Source organism: Mesoplodon bidens (assembly GCF_964165515.1).
Source record: "Mesoplodon bidens genome assembly, chromosome: 17".
NCBI classification, from domain to species: domain Eukaryota; kingdom Metazoa; phylum Chordata; class Mammalia; order Artiodactyla; family Ziphiidae; genus Mesoplodon; species Mesoplodon bidens.
In genome coordinates, this window is record NC_138174.1 from 75,119,032 (window position 1) to 75,135,083 (window position 16,052).

Consider the following 16,052-nt stretch of genomic DNA (forward strand, 5'->3'; position numbering starts at 1 on the left):
AAATTCTAAACCAAAATAGACATAGATATTGTGGATAGAATGGAAGAGGGTGTGATAGGAATATTGATAATTCAGCTATTGAGGTTTATTAGTGGCTTGATATTAAGTGTGAGATAAAATGTATGTCTAAGTGATGCTTCCAGCAATACAGTTTCTGGAAAATAAAACTATACCATTAATAATACTGTGGGGGCTTCCCTGGTGGCTCAGTGGTTGAGAGTCTGCCTGCCGATGCAGGCGACACGGGTTCGTGCCCTAGTCCGGGAAGATCCCACATGCTGTGGAGCAGCTGGGCCCGTGAGCCATGGCCACTGGGCCTGCGCGTCTGGAGCCTGTGCTCCGCAATGGGTGAGGCCACGGCAGTGAGAGGCCCGCGTACCGCAAAAAAAAAAAAAAAATACTGTGATTGTGTGAAGTCTGTTTTTTTAACAACATACTCAAGTCTTAGTTCCCCTGCCTTGGAAATCTTCTGCATAAAACAGCTACATCTGGAGATATTTATTTTATAAAATGAAATCCGAACAAGTGCCTCCAAGACAGTAAGCTGTTCTTAATTTTACATTTTGGAAATGGAGACAATTGACAACAGTCCAAACCGACCCCAGAGATTACAGATCTATTTCTTTCCCTGACTCATCTTTCAGGCAATTCTCAGCATGCACGCTCATAAGCTCCTAACATTGTAGATCAATCCATGTGCACAGTTTTGCTTCAGAATCTGGGTTTGGGTGACCACTCAGAGTTGTCTAAAGAGATGAGGCTAAAATCTCAAACCTGTGCTCCAGAAATTCATCCAAAATGCACAAATATAAAAGGACCAAGGGACTCCGGGGATGAGCCTTCCTCAACCGTCCCCAGGAGAGGGCTATCTGCTCCTAACCCGGTACGCATGAAATGTGGATTATATGCCGCTGTTGTGACCCTTATCACATGTTTCTCAGAGTTCTTTGCATGTATGTGTCCCCGGACCCCGGGAGCCCCTGGAGGGCAGCCCAGAGCCTCTCACCCAGCCTGATACAGCCTGTATTTCACCTGCGACCACGTCGGTTGTAAAACCCACAGCAGGAAATAAAGAACATCACTGACTGAACCATGACACACCCCCTCAACTGTTGGATCTACCCCAATTCCTAGTTGTTCAAACATTAATAGACGGGCATCGGAGACAACCCAGTGACCCTGGTACGTCAACTCACAACGTATAACTGCATCACAGCACTGCGGGAAAATACTCCAAAAAGGAACTCGGCAGTGAGGGTGGGACTGTTCCAGATCCCCAGACCAGCCAGGGAAAAGGGGAGGCTCTGTAGGATGCCTGGGCCCCCGGAGCCGCCTGATGCTGCGAGGTTAGCCCCCAGGCCAGGGGAGCCCAACAGGTGCGGCAGCCCCGAGTCACCTGGGCTCCGGGGGGCCTCTGCCTTGCAACTGTCCTATCTCCACCGCCTGCCTGCGTCTTAGGCGGGTCCAGAAACCCAGCTCTGCTCTTTAAATTCTGCTGTTTATCCACAAGGCTACCAGAAGGAAAACTCAATCAGGCCAAGACCCACTGACTTAGGAAATGTCCACCCATCACCCAGGCTGAGTTGGGGGAACCCAACAACAGCCCAGGGTGGTGACGGACTTTCTAAGTACAGTTCAACAACGGCATCTTCAAAACTTCAGATTAGGTGGGAATCTAATGACTGAAGCTGAAAATGGCTGTTGGTGATTCTGAGGTTTCCTCTTCTGAAATGCTGATAAAATCTTAGAAGTTCATCTTTATAAAAAGTTATAAAAATGAATTTCCTGGAACTGTTCCCTGAAGCTATAGGTAAATGCCTTAATTCAGGGGCCCCAACCGCCAGGCCGAGGACGGGTACCTGGTCCCTGGCCTGTTAGGAACCGGGCCACACAGCAGGCGGTGAGCAAAGCTTCATCTGCCGCCCCCCCATCGCCCCCCACCGCTCCCGTGACCACCTGAGCCATCCCCCCTCCCCTCCCCCAAACCCAACTGTGGAAAAATTGTCTTCCACAAAACCGGTCCCTAGTGCCAAAAAGGGTGGGGACCGCTGCCTAAATTGCAGGGGACCCCAGAAAAGAGGTCACAGGGCCCCAATGGTGGATGTTGAGGTCAAATTGTTTCTTGAGCTTTTGCTATAGAAACACACCCAGCGTGTGTGGGTAACAATCCAGCAGTTTTCCCTTGGACAACACTTCAGGTCATGACAAGTATTGGGGGAAATCGGAGATGAGAAAAAGGACTACACTCTTATTATAGGCCCCATTAAAGGACCCTCCCCCCGCTCCTACCAGCTTACATCAAGCAAATACATAAATTCTTAATCCCAGACAAAAGACACTCAGGCCTCCTTATCTGCTTTATTCACATAGGAAATTTTATTACCCCTTCTGGCCCTAGAAGACAATTCCAAAGAACTGATCATTCTAAGATCTAAATGATGGTCAAGTTTGCAGAACAAAAGGCATTTTTAGACCATGATTTTTGTTTCACATTCTGGGTGGCCTAGCATTTTATGTAAATGGCTCTGTTTAAAAAAAACCTAATTTTTAGAATAACAAACAAACATCATGAGAGGCACATTTACTTTGCTAAATGAAATCTACTTTGAAATGTCAGTCTTCTGGCCCTTTACAACTGCTGTTGTAGAATGCCCCAGGCTGAATATCACGCTGGCATGTAAAGTCATTTTAGCTGTGACTCAGGGGTGCACGGATAAAAAGGACAACGATGATGACGTACCAAGTGTCCTTTTCAATCTGGTGTAATGTCTGATTTTGAAATAGCTCATTAAATAAAAGCCTTCAGTAATGCAAGTCTCAACCCTCCGTTATGAATTACTATTTGGAAGGGCGAATAAACTATATGAGTTACTCAGAGTCACGATTTCGCAGGTGACCTAACATGCTAAAGGCCATGTCACAAATTTCATGATTTCCTGAGGAATTACATTCCACGTCCAGACCTCTCAGCAAAATGAAAAGAGAGAAGGCAGCCCCCCTGGCCCCAGTGGTTCCCTCCTGGCTGCATATCTGAGGGGGCGGACAAGTCTGAAGTCTGGAAGATATTGGGTTCCAGTCAGCTAGCTCCCATCCCATCTGTTTCAGATTCTAGAACAGGAAGAACTTGTACATTCTGTGAAGTACTCACACTCCACTCTTGCCTCCTGCCTTTCCCCTCCTCGAGTGCAAGGTCAAGTAAACTAGCTCAAAGTCCCCAGAGGCATGCTTGTGCTTTCTTCCCGGGAGACACACACTTAACCTACAGTCACGACTGACGAAGTTGGTCATGAAGACAGTCTCCACTTGGAAATGGGGGATGTGGCTAAAGATCCCAAAGGTCAAAAAGTTGTGGGTCTTGGTCCATCTTATAGAAGTAGACCATCCCTGGTCCACAGTGACACGGGTCACTCAGACCGGTGAGGGTAAGAGAACCCTAGAAATTTCGCAGGGGGAAAAGCATCACCATTTATACCCCTAAAACCATAGAAAAGCTTAATGAAAACCAAGTCACACTTGACAGCCAATAATCTACCACGAGAGCATAACAAATTCACTCCAAATGGAAGCAGACCTGAATTAATAGTATTTGAAACAGAAAAAAATACATCAGTTCTCAATGATATCTGTAGGACACACACAACTTCAATAGCAGAGGTCAACTTTAAATGCCCACAAAGAGTACAACTGGAAAGGAATGCAAAATGTACAACGAAGTCATCCCTACATCGAATACCTTTTACATTCTGTACGAGTATTTTTATACTTTTCACGATAGGATAAAACAATGAATGTTATTCACAGTTTCTTTCATGCCCCAATTAAAAATTTCCAGAGAGTCAAACCATCAGAAGTAATGCTATAAAGTAGGCTAAGTTCCAAAAATTCCCGAAGATTTACGATACACAGTACGAGCGCCAAAGAAGGAAGGGGAGAGACGAGGGTCAACGCCTTTCATTTGAAATAAACTCGATTTCCGGTCTTTCTCTGACCTACAGACTGACAGAAAGCTCTTCTCAACTTTACAGTGAGCTCTAGGTGGAGAGGCTCGCTAATCCGTTTAGAGAGAGACTTTTTTAGTTAACCAAGGAAGCCAACTGCACGTTACTCTGTGTGTGTGTGTGTGTGTGTGAGAGAGAGAGAGAGAGAGAGAGAGACAGAGACAGAGAGAGAGAGAGAGAGGAAGAATGCCCACTCATGCTAATTTGTTAACTGTGACATACCTTCCGCAGGGAAGCATATTTGAAATGAGTTAAACACAGTCAAGTCCTCAACTGTCTGATTTTTTTCCTGCTTCTGAAGGGAGATAGACCTTTACCATCCCCACTGTAACAATTTTTATGTGTTTCACATCCTGCCAAATAGGGACAAGTGGAGCTCCGCCAAGTCTAAACAGCTTATCTTTCAAATTCCTTTTCACATTCTCTGCGCTGTGCAAAATGTCAAAATAGTTTTGTGGTGACAGGACGGTCCCCGTTTTCTTCCTGGTCGTAGCCCTCCTTCGGGGAACCTTGTGAATAATTATCTACCCCACTAAAGAAATATGTAGAGACACAGGAACGTATTTTAGGTCTACTAGGGCAGAAATTGGAAGCATGCAGAAACCAAAAGTGGAGCTTCCAGACTCCCCATGGTCGGGGGTCAAGTGGGACAACCCTTCTGGAACACGGTGAGGCCGCGTCTCCTAGGCTGAGCATCACACACCATCTGGTCCCCCTCTTGGCACCTGTCCCACAGGTATGCAGGCAGATGTCCATCAAAAGTCATGTCATACATTGTCATTACTGAAACCGCTTCTCAACATTTGCCCTTATCACATCCCACTGAAGTGTGGTCTTCTCATTTCTATTATTTTTAATTCTGTATCATTACTCCCAAGATGGTAGTGTGGTGAATAAAAGATGACCTCCTCCCCCCCAAGAAAAGGCTCAATGAGCTCACACTCTTTCTGGAAACTAAAACATCATAAAGAAATAGAGAGTATATATGGGAGATTTTAATATGTAGGTCCTAATTCCCATCCTGTTTGTGATTTTTAACTAGGGTATGCTATTTTTGGTAATTCTTGTTTTAAATGTTAATTTACTGCCATGAGGTTCTGCAAAATGGCTGTCTATGCCTCCGTGGACCCCCTGCCCAGAGAGATTAGTTTGGGATTAGCAGATGCAAACTATTTTGTATAGGATGGATAAACAACAAGGTCCTACTGTATAGCACAGGGAACTCTATTCAAAATCTAGTAATAACTTATAATGGAAAAGAATATGTATGTATATGTATAACTGAAGCACTCTGCTGTACAGAAGAAATTAACACAACATTATAAATCAACTATTCTTCAATAAAATAACTTTTTTAAAAAATTATGAAAAAAAAAAGAAACTTCAACAGGAGAGCACACACCCCATCCCATTAAGATCAAGAACAAATGAAACTATCAACGGTGAAAGTCAGGAGAGTGTTGGCCTCCGGTGGGGTTGCCTAAGAGGTTTCTAGGTGTTGGGAACATTCTCTGCTTGATCAGGGTGAATGGTAACACGTGGAAAAATTCATTGAGCTGTGAATTCACAATGTTTGCACTTTGCTGTGCTTTAATAAAATTTTCCTTGAAGGCATGCTCAAGAATGTTTATTGCAACACTCTACGAAGTAGCCCGACCTAGAAACAGCAGAATAAAAACACAGTGGTCTGGATTCACAGAATGAAACCCCTACCCACGGAGGAAGGTCGGCTATGACACAGATGGGTCTCATAGACTTAGTACCGAGCAACCTGGAACCAGGCACAAAAGAACAAGCCAGGAGATTCCAATTATATAAAGTTCAAAACTAAATAAAATGCAGTTGCAGAGTGGTTACCCTAGGGGGCTACTGGTGACTAGAAGGGGACTCAAGGGGCTTCTAGGTTTCCGGAAATGTCCTGGCTCGTGACCTGGCTTCTGATCCACGCACATAAGAGACACTGTGCCTTTATGATTTCACACATTTCTTCAATAAAATCTACCCCTCCCCCAAAAAGTGTGCCTAGGATTTAAAAATTAATAACAAGGTAAGATAACTAACAAGAACCTACTGTATAGCATGGGGAACTCTACTCAGTACTCTGTAATGACTTACATGAGAAAAGAATCTAAAAAAGAATGGGTACATGTTTATGTATAACTGACTCAGTTTGCTGTACACCTGAAACTAACACAACACTGTAAATCAACGATACTCCAATTTAAAACAAGAAACAAAAAAACCCAAAACACGATGATGCAAAATTACATATAATACACATAAAAAATTAAATGAAATATTAACCAGTGTGAACGACTTCCACTAAAGTAAAAGACAAGAAAACCCCATCATTATAGCTACTATTATGTCATGTTTTCTAAAGTTTCTAACCAACAAAACTGTTCATGAAAACAAAAAAAAATTAATAACAAGATAGAGAGCAAATTATAGCCAAATGTTGCAGTATAATAATAATTTCTTAAAAACCTACATTTGTACAGCATTTTTGAACTTCCAAAAATAAGCTTGGAATCGTGGAGTGAAGGGTGAGTGATCTCCAAGGAGCTCACAATCCACGTGCTTTCACCTGCATTTGCTTGATCGTTATTCTATCATCATCGGGGTTTTTTTTGATAAATGTAAATAGATGTGATTCCAAAGATGTGAAAATAATTTTTCATCCTTAATCCAATAGAAAAGAATTTAGTTAAGTAAAATAACATTTCTGTTCCTGTCAATCTTGGAAAACGTGGAAACAGAATATCCCCACTACTTTTTAGACTCACAAAACATTTCTGCTCGAATGTGAAAACAACTACAAGTGTTGATATATTCTTGGCAAAAAAAAAAATGAGCATGAAACATTTGAGAAACAAACTGATCTTGGAATACGCAGCATCTCTCGTCGTCTGACTAAGAACTGACTCTGCAGAGTCTGGTGGGCTCTCAGCAAACAACACAAGGATATGAGGATGTTTGCTTGACCATTGCCATGTGATGGCAGTTCTGTTCTCCTGTTTCCCCATCGTACAATTTTGGTGACTCATTTTCATTTCTTTTCTTCCATTTCTCCCACTTGGCGGGGGTGGATGTGGAATGTCCTTGCCTGGGAGTGGGATAAACTAGAGGGAGTGATGGTGCAGCCCAGCACTTCTCCTCCAGGTCACTGGTGGTCCTGCTGCAAACAGATGTGACTATAATTAGCTGCCACATGACAGCGGCTCAGATGACTGTGTGTGAAACAAGTTGGTGGGCTGAGGACGTCCACTGGGACCCACGGGTAGAAACGCTGCCTGGAGACGGGAACTGGGCGGGGGGCCCTGGGGGTTGCTGACTCACTGGCCTGAAGGACAAACGCGGAGGAGTCTATTTCGGCAAGTTTCTAGCCCAGGGGTCACCCTCCTGAGCCAGAATGTTCTGCCAGAGCCACCGACTGCCCTGTCCAAGGCACGCGTGTGGCCCCAGAGGATCCCGGCCCTTCATGAGACTCACATATCCCACCTTCAGAGGGGAAGCCTCCCAGCAGGAAGTTTCTGAGTCTTAGCTACTCTCTCCAGGTTCCCTGAACGATTTTCCAACCTCCTCATCCTCCACCTGAAATGGCCGTCACCTCCCTATCCTCCACCTGCAACGGCCACCACCTCCCCATCCTCCACCTGAAACAGCCATCACCTCCCCATCCTCCACCTGCAACGGCCGTCACCTCCCCATCCTCCACCTGCAACGGCCACCACCTCCCCACCCTCCACCTGCAACGGCCATCACCTCCCCATCCTCCCACGTCATACAGCCACCACCTGCCCATCCTCCCATCCAACTCCCCACGTTCCACCTGGACTCGCCTCGTCTGTCCGAGACTCTTCCTCGAGAGCCACAAACTTGTAGTTTCCAGCCACCCTTTGAAGAACAGCACATTCTACCCAGTCTGGCATGAAAAAAACAAAGCTGGACTATTTCCTCCAACTGGAAACACGGCAACTCCTCTATCGTGTTGAAGTACGTGGAGGTGTCCCTGCTATCCCTGCTTTTCATCTTTCCTCACTCCCCACCCCAGTCTGGCTCTTTCACTCCGAATCCAGCCTCTCAGCCTGGCCTGGTGCAGCCACTGCCACTCGGTCACCCACCTTCACTGAATTCCACTTCAAGGTCTGGCCCACAGTGGGGGTGGGAGACTCGGCAGGAAGGAAGCAGCCCAGGCGGCCTGTGTCCTGCATTCATTCACACCGAGTCTCAGCATTCCCTGGTACTCATCTTTCACCTGACCCATTATAAGATCTCAGCATCTATTGCACACCTGGTATAGGGCAGGTATCCCCCTGCCCCACGATGCTAAGAATGCAGAGCTGGGTATCCCAGCGAGAGGGAAGAGAAAGTGAGAAACTACAGCATGAGGCGCCTCACAAGACAGTGAGCAGAGTCCCACAGACACACAGGGGAGAAGCCCTATGCCCCATCCGAGGGACTCTGGGATCCCAGGGTAGGTCCCGCTGGAGTGAGAGGGGAGGGCGCTGGCCTGGCCAGAGAGGGCGGACATGGGGAGGGGCTTTGCTACAGGGTGCTGGGCGGGTGGGGGGGGGCACAGAGGGACATGCCAGTAGGCAGGACAGAGCCAGAGGGCATCTTAGAAAGGGAAGTGGCAGGGGAGCTGTGCCCTCCTAGGAAGAGGGCGGGCCGGCGGCAGCTACTGGCAGGTAGGCACGGGTACGAGGTGGCAAAGGGTAAGACGCCAGTTCCTGCAGCAGACGGGGAGTCGGATTTTGAGGCTTCATAACAGCACATGCAATCTGCCAAGTTTAGCACTCAATTTAAAAGCACGTTTTTAAGCAGAAGTACAGGGTGCTTTCTGCACATCCATCAGTCTCACTAAATGCACTTGGAGCAGGAAACATGCATCACAGCGCTTCGGTTAGAACTGCTTTCAAGGGTTGGAGGAGGAAGAGAGAGGAGAGCAGGAAGGAGGGGGTGAGAGGAAGGGCAGGAAGGCGGGGGAGGCAGGGGGCGGAGTGTGAAGGGAGAGACCAGGCACTGCAGCCCGCCAGGTGCCCAAGGCCTCGTCCCACCTGGATGTGGGTGGCACTTATCAGAGTCGCCCCCTCTGACCACCTTCACTGGGGTCTCCCACTCTCACCCCTTATGTGAATCCCACGTTCACACTGTTTCTTCTAACATCCCCCTGGCACTCTTAGCAACATCACGTCGACATAGGATCTTAGAAATAGATGCCGCACATCTACAGGAAAGTAGATTTGAGTAAGAGGTTAGAAATGGCCCCCCAGCCTTGAAGAACAGCTAAAGCGCTTCTGACTCCACTCCAGGACCTTTTCTGCATTATAGCTTCAGAAAATTCCTCATCAGGTCTAAAATTTTAATCAAAAGAACACTTAGTGAGCTTCTGATGCTTTTCCTTCTGGGACCCAGGAAATACACTGCAGATATACTACATACACTACATTAAGTAAGAAACTCCAAGCAGCCTAGTCTAACAGGGCACCAGGTCCATTTACTGGACAGCTATCGGCTGGGGGGATTTATGCAGAGTGGTTTTCCCTTCCATAGGACTATCTTTAACAAGATGCCTTGAAGGATCCACTTGCTCTAGGAAAGCACCGGGGAGCTGGCACGCAGGCACGAAGATGGCTTTACACTGGGTATGAAAATGCGGAGTCAGTCTTCTGTTTATCCCACGGTGTTCCACCTCCCGATCCTTTAAGGACCCTATAGTCTGTTAACACACTTAAAATGGAAACATGAAAAGCCTAAGTGACTAGGGAAAGATGACAAGTATAACTGACATAAACTCAAAAACAGAGTTTAACTAAACCAGGGGTAATGGGATTGCCAACTTTTTCTTTTCCTGAAACCATTAACTATTATAAATCACTGCTGATTTCTCCCCAGATCAGAGACATCACCAACCCCCTCCTCTCTGGGTCTGGAAGGTGATCCAAGCTGTATGACACCCCCTCCACCACCATGTTCTCTCTGTTTCCATCTTAACAGGCTACATTCCTCTTCTAAAAAGCGAGCAGGAAATGCTGCTTTTCTGTGGAACTGCAGAATGTGGGGTGGCCCAGTTGAACAGGCTACAACCTCACTCACCCCGTAAGGATTCAATGAGCACTTCCTCTGTGTGGGTACCGTCCCCATACTTGGCAGGCAGAGAGGGGGAGTTGCCCTCGTGCAGCTGGCCATCTACCAGGAGAGCCCTGTGCCCTGCAGCAAGAACCCTAATGCAGGGAGGTGACCAAGCAAACCCCATGAGCCAGCTCTCCAGGGAGGAAAAGTTTGTGGGTGCCCAGAGGAGCCCAAGACTGGAGACTCAAGTGAGGATGTTGGAGAAAATCTCGCTGGAGAGGCTGGGAGAACGCAGGCCATGTGGACCTTGAAGCGAAGTCCAGTGCTTTCTTTCCAATAGGCCATTGGGAGCACTGAAAACTTCTGAATGAGGGAAAATTCCTTCCTCTGCATTTTAGTAACATTCTTCTACGCGTGAAGGAGACTGAGGTGAGGAGGGACTGTGGGGTCAGGAGACCTACCAGGGAGTCTGACAGGAGGGAGGGGGGCTGAACCCAGGCAGCAGCCGGAAGGGAAGGAGAGGAAGGATCCAAGGGATGGAGAAGGCAGACCAGTGAAGGCTCAGTGTTAAGTGCAGGGGACAGAGGGGTTTCCAACGGGCTTGTGGACAAACCGTGCTGCCTGCCATTTCAGGAAACAAAGGATGCTGAGGCCACAAAGCCAGCAGCCACTGTAGCCTCCCCAATCCAACCCCACACCAGTGCACCCTGAGGGGATGCAGGATGGAGAAAAACAGGATACTGGCCCCAGAGAGCTAAGGGGCATATCAAAGGAGTGATTTCAGTAAGCCCAGACTGTTGCATCTTCCCGTACATAGCAAAGCACTAAAATCATTAACAGGAGATGTCTGTAATCTCATGTAACATGTCTGTCTGCAGTTTTTACGATCAGCTGTTATCTCCTGATGTTCAACTACATGGTCTTTTCCTTTTTCTTTCAGCAAAAACTCCTCTGTATCCAGGCTCCTCCCTGACCTCTTGGGAAGAGTCCCTCAGGTCTCTGAGAGGCTGTCTCCCAGGCTATAGTCCTCGGTAAGGTCCCTGAACGAAACATAATTCTCCACTTTTATGCTGTGCATTTTTTTCAGTGGACAGGTGTGATCGGAAGGACAGTGATTCCACCAGTAATAATGGGAAATGGAGGGAAGAAAAGAATGTCACACGTTTGATTTTACGATAGGAAAAGACAACGGAGTTTCATTTTCTTGGTTGGTAATTCTACAGATCTCAGGTAAAGATCTTTAGCCTATTTGTCAAACTGCATATCTCATGATCTTCTTTAGTTAGCAAACCTTATTTAACTCATGATTATATTCATTGATGCAAGAGATAATGTAAATCCTTACGCAAGACGTAGCACAGATCCAGCAGGAAGCCCCCAACTTCATTTCAGCCAATCATCCCAACCATCGCACCCCGGGACATCCAAGCAGAGCTGCTGACATGAAAGTAAGCTAGCCTGACGTGCACGTACCGTTCTAGGTGACGTGAGACGTGGGAAACGAGGCCTGTTTTCCTTCCTTCAAGTACATTCTAGTCCAGACGAGGAAAATGCATGTAAAACTAAATGACTTGGGAAGATAATTGTTACTGCGGCTCTGAACACACAAACTGCCTGAGAAGGAAAACTGCGTTTGGATGGGATGCTACACCGAGGGAAAAGGATAAGAGAGGAAGAAGAGAAGGGACAGGGGAAAAGGAGGCCACCTTGTTGGGGACCCGCTGGACACTGCCTGTGCTTTCTGGTGGCGTGGCAGGTCAACAGCAGCCTGAACCTGGGTGAGATGCCCAAGCCTGGGATGCCCAACATGGGCATTCCAGAAGGAGGAAGCACAGTGAACCAAATACAGAGATGGGGAAGTGCAGAGGGAGGTGAGGAGAACTGAAGAAGCTACGGAGGCTTGGACCCCAGGAGCGCTGGCTGGGGCAGTAGACCACACAGACCCTGGCCACATGGTGGAAGGTCTGCAGGCCACTCTAAGGCAACCAGACATCGTGCTCCATGACAGGGAAGCCATAAAGTTTTTCCAGGAACGAGGACAGAAAAATGGATATTCTTTCTTGTAGGACAGAGACTAACCACACTATGCATCAAACGAATGTACATAATATCAGTTAATTCATGCTACTTCCATTTCACAGAGACTATAAGACACCCTGTTATGACATCAATCACAGCTGTTCCGCTTTCTTGTCAGATATGGGACATGATGAGGAAAAGTGTGCATGTTTAGACTAATCCCCGGCAACCAGGATGAAGCCAAAATGTAATATTCAGAACTGCACTCAGCCTCAAATACCAGACTCATCGAAAAGCCACTTTTCAAAAATACATGCAAGGATTTAGACTCTTTATAAACGACAGATTTTAAAGTGCTGCATTGCAGCTCTGCAAACCCAGAGGACTCACACTTAGAAACATCACCCCCAAAGGATAACATGACTTGATGTGTTAGCTTTAAAATCAAGTCTGAAAACTCAAACAAAATGTGAACAGAAATTCCACGGAATAAACTCTGTGGAATAAAGAACACGTGACAGTATGGTGAGCCCTCTTGCCTCTGACAAAAGGTCAGAGATCCACGCGGAAGACTCTTTGTGACAGACTCCCAGGTCACGTGCACATCGGAGCAGGGGCTCAACTACAAACTTCAAGTTCATTGGGATTTTATGGAAGATAACAGACATGGTGGACCAAAAATGCTGCTTTTCAAGAACTAAGTGGCACTTTCAAAGGACCCACCTAAAAACACAAGTGCAACACTTATGGTTAAAAGAAGGAAAATGGGGTAAACCACAGAAGGAAGTGGTGGTTTTCTCAATGACACACTCTGGTATTTACACTGCGGCCACAGAGATGCCAAGAGACATCTCTGAGGCTGCCTTGAGGCTCTGGGGCCAGCTGCCCATTGTTAGTGTCTGCAGAGGTACCATTCCCAAACCACACGTCCCCACGCCACCCCTGAGCAGAAACCCATCCTTAAGTTTACCAGCTCGCATTGAAACCAAATGTCAGTCTGTTGACAAATAGCTGTCAAACTGTGTGAGAATCCAGAAAACCTTATCTTTTCCAAGAGTGTTTAAGAAAAATATTTAGTAGCTTTAAGCCATGCATAATTTATTATGAATATAAATATGAAATAAATAAAATATGAAAAATATCACTCACTCCATTTCCTTGTGCCTTCAATTTGAATGATACATAAATAGTCCTAGTTTCTTCATTTTTTCACTGGTACTTCATTAAATATTTATTCCCCCATTTGCTATCATGGAGAGTTTTAGGAGATGTGTGAGCATTAAAAGATGGTTTCTAATGGCAAAGCACTTGTATAAGTGCGTTAACATCTAGAAATATCTAGAAAACCTTTTGCTACCAGTTACAGTGAAGTTTAAATCAAACAAGGAGAATTGGACAGTGAACACGAATCAAAACAAATATTTTCTGGTGAGGTTTATCCTGTTGGAAACCAAAACCACACCTGTGCTTTTAATAACTATATTTTCACATGTTGATGAAAGTCTTTATGTGCTATAAGGGAGCTAATTCTCTTTCTTTGAAAAACTTTAGTGTCCTTGCTATAAACTGCCAATTCTAGAGTTCAAATTTCTATGTTAATTTCTAAGTGAAGGTTCATTTATAGAACAGCCCATTATTATTTCTGCATTTGAGGAAACCTGGCATTATTCAAAGGGGAAAACTAAGGAGAACAAAAAGAGACGACATAGTGCGCATAGGATACAGGGAAGATGTCCTGAACGCAGTGAGCTGGGCCGGCTCTGGAAAGAAACTAAATATGAATGAGCCAAAAGCCAATAAAACTATTGAAAAGGAGAACGTGGCCAAACAATACATGAAACATGGAATCCTTAAGGGATTAATATCACGATGATGGAATCAGCCAATTCAGGACAACTTGCAATTCAGTCATTTTTACCCTATACACAGTATAACTGACAGTTTAGGACATCAGTGTGGGTTTTTCTGTGTTAAGATGTGTGATTTGACAGGGGAGCAAAATGACCTCCACCTCCAGTTCATTTTATGACTTGCAGATACAATGCCAGGCGATAACTCAATTCTTTTTCTTTACTTATTTCTTGTTGCCAGATTCCAGCACTAACCCCTGTGCCTGTCCAGTCACTGCTCTCTTGAATTAGCAAAGGGACTTTGAGTTGTAAATTAACCTCATGTTAAGAATCAATAACATCCCAGTTAAGATATGAATCACAAGGTCTCCAAGCTAATCATACAGTTTTCAGTGTGTTGTTTCTAATATAAACTTTGTGGTTGCTGATCTTATTTTCACACACACACACAAATAGAGCCATTATATGTCTCTGTGTCTGTGTGCATAGACATGAAAATATTCCTTTATGATGATTAAATTATTTAAAATTCTTATTCACTTTTTAAAAAATTAATTCACAATGTACTTCTACAGAACCCTCAACTTGGAAATACACTTCTTCTGAAATCAGTCAAATCCCATTGTTTTGGCCATTAAAAGAAACTGAGATATTGTTTGGATTAGGCTACTCAGAGAATAAATATAAAGGTTTTCACCTACTTAATTACGAATGATTGATGGCCTATGATGTGTTAGGTCCTGTGACACAGCAACTAAAAGGATGAAGGAGGTCTTAGCTCACAGAAAAGCCTTTACAGTTGGACAGTAACAGAGGCACATCCCTTGCCATATATGGGAACATAAACTAAAGGGGTGTGATTGGAATGTACTAGATGTAGTGCATCTAAAGCTAAAACAATTCAATCCATAAACATCTGGATGAAATGTACTTTGAAGAGGAGAGTACTACAACTTAAAACTTCCTTTTGCCATCTTGCATCACATATCTTGAAACAGACCGAAAACAATGGGCTACGTTCTTCAAAGGCGAATTGTATTCAGTCTGCATAACTACTCGTCCACACCATGAATTCGCCACTGAGCACATGAAACACAAGACTGGATGTTTTAATAAGAGTGCATACAGCTTAACACTTTTTCACTAGTATCCAAAAATACCCAAACTCCACAGAGTAATTTCGACAGTGATATATACTTTGAATCTTTTTACCTCAGTCTGTTTATTCCAGCCATGTGCCTTTCCTCTATTAAAAATACAGTCTGGAATTACCAGTTGATGGGAATGATAAATTAATAAATAAGTTAATAAATACTACTAGTTTTCCAGTCACAGATTTCAATTTTAGATCAACTAGAGCTTTTGGTTATCTTACCATACAAAGAAAACTAGTACACTGTGGTTACCAAGCTACATATTTTTTAAATTCTTAAATCATTAAGTATCTTGGAGAAAGTAAAGATTATGTTATGTTCAATATGGTTTGAGTGGTAGATGCATTTAATTGCATTTCATTGCATTAAAAATGGAAAGGGACTTCCCTGGTGGCACAGTGGTTAAGAATCCGCCTGTCAATGCAGGGGACACGGGTTCGAGCCCTGGTCCGGGAAGATCCCACATGCCGCGGAGCAACTAAGCCCGTGCACCACAACTACTGAGTCTGCGCTCTAGAGCCCGCAAGACACAACTACTGAGCCTGCATGCCACAACTACTGAAGCCCGCGCGCCTAGAGCCCGTGCTCTGCAACAAGAGAAGCCACTGCAATGAGAAGCCCGCGCACCACAACTAGAGAAAGCCCTCACACAGCAACAAAGACCCAACGCAGCCATAAATAAATAAATAATGGAAAATACACGTAAGCTATATGCAGCTTTGATCTATCAACCAAAATATTGGTTCACGGTCACTGGCAACCCTGAGCCCCAGAGCCCGGAGCAATAATACACTGAAATGCTCCGCCTAACATCTTGGCGCTGGGCCTCCATCCAGCTCTGGTGGTTCCCCTCAGCCCCTGGGGTGAGCCATCACTGACCCGGAGTCTGTTCTGAGGGGTACAGACCTCACCCCACTTTCAGAACCACACACAATTGGAGTTTTTCCATTAATTTG

At 45.2% G+C, this 16,052-nt stretch overlaps 1 protein-coding gene across 1 annotated transcript in view; it reads right to left on the reverse strand.

Annotated features, from left to right (window-relative positions):
• The window catches only part of COL4A1 (collagen type IV alpha 1 chain), a 148,383-nt gene that overhangs the window by 90,197 nt on the left and 42,134 nt on the right, over positions 1-16,052 (reverse strand). The gene's annotated exons all lie outside the window — the stretch shown is intronic.